Genomic DNA, 6091 nt, shown 5'->3' with positions numbered 1-6091 from the left:
GGAGCAACCAGGACAGAACCCAGCACCCCAACAGGGACTAGAACCCGGAGTACCGGTGCCGCAGGTAGAGGATTAGCCTAGTGAGCCGCGGCACCGGCCGAGTGTCCTATCTCTTGCCTGTCTACTTGCACACAATGATGTACCTCCTTATGTCCCTTGAAGATGTTGTTCCCAGCTCATTGTCATTCTCTCTACCACAGCTCCGTAACCTGCAGCCAAGAAAAAGGGGCCCCGGCGTAGAATCAGCCCTGCAACACTTTGATCTTGAAGTCCTGGCCTCCAGAACTGTGCAGAAGTCGGTCTGTCATTTCCACCACCCGGCAGGTGGTACTGCGTTATGGCGGCCCTCACACCCCAATGCAGCACCCGGGTCGGGATTGCTCTTACATGACATAAACTTGTAATGATTGTGCAAGGTCTGCAGGAATGCCACCCTCCCATACAGTCCCACAGGTGCCAAGCATTGTGTAACTTTATCTCTGCTGCTTTCTTCAGTCTCCAGTTCTTTTTCGGCCTGTTCTTCAAGGCACCCCTCTTCCTTTCTCTCTTCACCCAACTGTCCCTTCAGCATCTTGACATACCATCCACACCCCTTTCCTCAAATTATAGGGCAGGACTGAAATGCGGTCTGTTGCACTGCTCCACTCATATACATGGTTTTTTAAAAACTGATTTGAAAGTGATAGGGGGCCAGCACTGTGGCATAACAGGTAAAGCCGCCACCTGCAGTGCCCTCATCCCATATGGGTGCCAGTTCTAGTCCCAGCTGCTCCACTTCCAATCCAGCTCGCTGCTATGGCCTGGAAAAGCAGTACAAGATGGCCCAGGTTCTTGGGCTCCTGCATCTGCGAGGGAGAAGCTCCTGGCTCCTGGCTTCAGATTGGCCCAGCTCCTAACATTGCAGCCATTTGGGGAGTGAACCAGCAGATGGAAGACTTCTCTCTCTGCCTCTGCCTCTTTGTAACTCTGCTTTTCAAATAAATAAATAAATCTAAAAAAAAAAAAAAAAGTGACAGGGAGAAGAGAGATTTTGCATCCACTGGTTCATTCCCCAAATGCTGTAACACACAGGGCTGGGCCAGGCTGAACTCCAGGATCTAGGAACTCCATCCGGGGCTCCCACATGGGTGGGGGGAACCCAAGTACTTGAGTCATCCCCTGCTGCCTTCCAGGGTGTGCATCAACAGGAAGCTCGATCAGAAGCAGAGTAGCCAGGACTGGAACCAGGCACTTGATACTAAATGTGGGTATTCCAAACAGTGACCCAACCACTGGGCCAAATTCCTACTTGTCAACTAGCTATCAGGGAGATGAAGATGCTTGCTAAACATGTGCCTGCCCTGCCTTCCTGCTCTGGGTTAGTCTCCCCCACAGTGCCCCCTAGTGGACTTCAGTGCAAGTATGCAAGGAGCCAGGAGCCAGCTTGGGCTGGGCCCTGAGTAGGTGGCTCCTACCTCTGCAGTGGGCTGCAATGCACATAGCATCACCGTGGAAACCTTTCCATGCCTCCAGCTCCAGGGGAATGTGGAGCCTGGTGTCTGTTCCTCTATGTGCGCAGAAAGAAGTGGCTCATCCATCCCCATCTCCTCTCACCAGGATCAAAATGTCCTTTTCATATTGGAGTGTGGGCCCAAGTCCTCCTGGGAGCCTGTGCACGGGCACAAAGGCAGGCCCCTTTGTTCTCAATCGTCCTGCTGAAATTCAACTCCAGGAAATGATTATTTGTCTACTCCAGGTAAGATTTGGAACTTGTAGAATACAAAGATGAACAAGACCCTCAGCATGAGCTTACCGTGGCCGGGGAGGAGAGCCTCGCCTGCTGTCAGTTCCTACTGCTAGAGTACGTGTGGCTAAGGTCCCCCAAACCACGAGGGCAGCCTATTCCAAAGTTAGCTCTGTGTTTACAGAGAGGGCATCCATCTTCAGGAGAGGAGCAAGGCCCGAGGGAGGTGATCAGATCTGGGGTGTCTATGGAGAAATGCAGTGTCCACTCGGCGGGGGGTGGACAGGGAGAGTGCTTTACTTCCTGCAGTCATGAGAAGCTGAACACAGATGGGAGGGGGTCTGGAGCCTCCAGCTGCACACCTTGCCTAGCTGCAGAAATGCTAGGCTGCCTGGTACCACCGATAGAGCTAAGTGAGAGAAGGCTCTGGAGGAAAGCTTCTGAGAGCCCAAGAATACGGTGTGTCCCTCTCAAGTCTTCTCAACACACTGGGAGCACCCACTTGAACTTAAAGACTGGCAGCTGCTCCCAGTCCAGAGCTTTCTCAAGGTGGGACACGTGCTGGGGTAGCCCAGGCATCAGGGCTTACAGATCCCTGATGTGGTATAGCCTGGAGACCTCCCCCCAGCCCAGTTCTCTGCAGCCTTCCAAGGGTGAAAAAGACCCAAGTAGTTCATAACTGAGGGGCAGCAGCCATGGGTGGCCCTAGGAAAGGCATGGGAAGGGAGGTGTGGCTGCCACTCTTGGGAGGGAGTGACTGTGCTACAGAGACCTCCATCAGCATCACACAGCCCAACAGGCAGAGTGAAGGTAGGCTCTCCCTGTGTCCAGCCCATGGCTGTCTCCAGCCATCTCCTCCCACTCGAGCTGTCCTCCCAAGTGTGGGGCTGCCGTAAGGTTCTACCAGGGTCCTCACACCTACACAGGAAGGATGTGGAAGGCAGGAAATCCATTTCTTTCATCCAGTTCTGCCTGTGCTGGGCAGAAGAAGGAAAAGAGCCTGAAATGAGTTTGGGCCTCAAATTTGAAAGTGAACAGGACTAAGGCTTATAATGCAAGCCCGAACTTCACTTTAACCCAAAGTCACTGCGGGTTACTAGGAAATCTGTTGGTGTGCTTTTCAGCATCACCCCCACCCAGCAGGGAGGAGCAGTCAACAAAATACAGCTGGTAGCAGTTACTGAAGAAAACCAGGTCACACTTCCAGCCTGAGGAGTTGGACATTCTCAGGACAGATTAACCCTGGGACACGATGGGCTGGGCTGGGTGAGAGTAAATGGGGCCTGAGCCAGCCAGCAGGGGAGGCAGGAAACGAACCTCCTGGACTGGTGCTTCACCCCTCTCTCGACAGGAACCTGGAGGAATGAAAGCTCTCTGATCTTCACACTGTATGATGCTAACAGGGAGCCCACAGCAGTCACTGGGTCTCTAGGGCCTGATGACATAGTCACTCGTTTCAGCAAGTCCCTGAGCACCTGCCATGTGCCAGGCATGAGAAGGCAACAGTGACCTCACCCAGTCCCCCATGTCGCACAAGACAGCCAAATGGGCAGACACAACGAAATGCGGTCAGCACTAGAAGTTTAAGACTGAGGATGACCAGCAAGTTGGGAACTGGAGGGAGGCGGCACCTAGAGCAAAGCCTCCAGGTAAGAGAAGATCTCAATGGCCAACTAAAGGGGGGTGTGAGTCGGGCCAATCAGGAGAGGCCACACTTCCCCAGGAGCCACCCCCAAGCCCTGTGAGCCACTGTATCTCAAGGGGGATGGGGCGTCACTAAGGAGTAAAGACTGTGCCTCACATCTGGCTTGAGGGCTGGTTTCGTCTGGGGATCATAAACAACGATGAGAAATTAGAGAGTGGTGACGGCTGCACACACTGAATGTACTAAAGCCAATGAATTGTATGCTTTAAAATGGTGAATTTTATGTGAATTTTACATCAATAAAAGGGGCAATGAGACAGGGCAAGGGTGGGGGAGGGACACTTCAATTCCAACCAAAATCAAGTAACAATGACTGATTTGTACTCTCGCCTCGAAAAGACTCACGAACTGGACCAAAATACATCCAACAGTGGCTTCTGAGAGAGCACCTTGGGGCACCAAGCGCAGGGGTCCCTGAGGACTGTGCAATCGATGAGGTAAGCAGGTGACCACGCTCCCTCATTGCGGTGACAGCATCTCCAGGGTGCAGAGTCCAACACGCTCCTGGGGTGGAAGAGCCCAGAGGAGGGCGTCGGCAGAGCCGCAGGGAAGAGCACTGGAGAGGAGAGCGCTGCCCAGAGGGTCTCCCTCTAGTCTTCAGGAAAGCCCCCATCAGAGCACGTCCTGAGAAAACTAATGGACAGGATAAGGGGGAGGAATGCCCAGAGCTCACAGCAGCCAGACTGGAAAACCTTATCAGTCAGGGGACGGTGGATTAAACCCGCAGAACCTGACATGCACCTCAGTAGTAGCGGGCAATGAGCCGTAGGAGGAACGCTGCCCCGATCTTGCCTAACCAACCTTAAAGGCAAGACTCAAATGAATCAAATTGTTTCCAAGTAATTTAACCATATTTCAGAACACAGCTTAAGAACAGTTACAGAAATGCTGAAATACTCATTTCAGAAAAAAAAAATAAAATTCGTGTCTGGCATACAAAGTAGGAAAACACAACCACGATGAAGACAAGACAACTGAAACCAACACAGAATCAACACAGATTACATGTTAGAATTAGCAAACAGGGACATCAAAAGACTTTGAAAATGTGTCCAAGAAGTTGCAGAAAAATGGAAGAGGTAAAACACAGATTCAAATCAAAATCTTGAGTTAAAAAAATCAAAAAGCCAATGCTGGGGCTGATGCTGTGGTGTAGTGGGTAAATCTGCCGCCTGCAGTGCCGGCATCCCATATGGGCACCAGTTCGACTCCCAGCTGCTTCACTTCCAATCCAGCTTTCTGCTATGGCCTGGGAAAGCAGTAGATTATGTCCCAAGTGCTTAGACCCCTGGCCTGCACCCACATGAAAGACCCAGAAGAAGCTCCTGGCTCCTGGCTTCAAATCAGCGCAGCTCTGGTCATTTCGGCCAATTGGGGAGTGAACCAGTGGATGGAAGACTTCTCTCTCTGCCTGACTCTTTCAAATAAATAAATTAAAAAAAGAAAGAAAGAAAAAAACAATGCCATCCCACAAGTGTAACAGTTAAGCTCATCCTGGCTGTCAACCAGAGAATGTGGCTGTGGGAACACCTCAGGCAAGCAAAGTGATAGTCAGAAATGGAGCCGCGGCAGAGCTGGGAACAATCAGGCCCTTTTGAAATGTTTAAGAGGTGGGGACCCTGCACCCACCTGGGAGACCTGCAAGAACCTCCTGGCTTCAGATTGGCCCCGCTCCAGCTGTTGCAGCCAACTGGGGGAGTGAACCAGCAGATGGAAGACCTCTCCTATCTGCCTCTCCTTCTCTGTGTAACTCTTTCAAATAAATAAAATCTTAAAAAACAAATGAAATGTTTAAGAGGTGAAATTAGCAGGAACAGGTGGCCACTTGCAGGAATGGCTGAGGCAGCTCAAGATGACCAGAGGGGAGATGCACACTGCTCAACTCCAGGGTCAGGTGCAGTCACTGACTTCTCAGATGGAATCCATGATGGGGCAGAGAACCTGAGCAACAAACCCAAATCATGAGCCAAGCGACCTGGGACCAGACGCACATAGCCTATGGAGCGGTGGGGGGAGCAAGCCACCGCTCCGCTCAGGAGCAGTGTCCTCAAGAACTGGAAGGCTGAGAACAAGCGCGGGGATGAGGTGACACTGAAGCACCAGGCAGGACCCAGATCACTCAGGGCCTCAAAGGCCAGGGGCACAAGTTCAGATTTCGCTCAAGGCATGCCTATCTACTGGGAGGCTTCAAGCAGAGGGCTGAAAGGCTGACATTTAACGTGTCATTCTGGTTGGTGGTGAATGGCAAGGAAGAGCCATGAGCAGGAGGTCATCAGTGGAGATGGAGAGAACCGTACTAGAAAGGCATCCTTGAAGCACCATCAGCCAGCACAATGGACGTGACAAGGCACGGAGGTGACTAGAACAGCCCCAGGTTGTGACAGCAGATGTGACTGTAGAGAAGGTTAGCAGGGAGAGGAGAACAAGAGTTCCATTTGAGATGTAATAGATCTGAGATCCCAATGAAGTAATAGGATAGGAGTCCTGGCGTCCAGGCGAGAAACCTGGGTTAGAAAGTAGACTGTGGGCTCATCTACACAGAGAGGGCATTTTAAACCACAAACACAACAGATCAGAGCGGGCTTGTAGAGGGGGAAAAAAAAAGGCCAAGACTGAGCTCTTACCATCCAGAATGCGAATCAAATACTTAAGATCAGAGCAAG

Source organism: Oryctolagus cuniculus, chromosome 6 (assembly GCF_051225735.1).
Source record: "Oryctolagus cuniculus isolate XC-2025 breed Fujian yellow rabbit chromosome 6, ASM5122573v1, whole genome shotgun sequence".
Lineage (NCBI taxonomy): Eukaryota > Metazoa > Chordata > Mammalia > Lagomorpha > Leporidae > Oryctolagus > Oryctolagus cuniculus.
The sequence above is the reverse complement of the archived record's forward strand: the minus strand, read 5'-3'. Positions refer to the sequence as shown.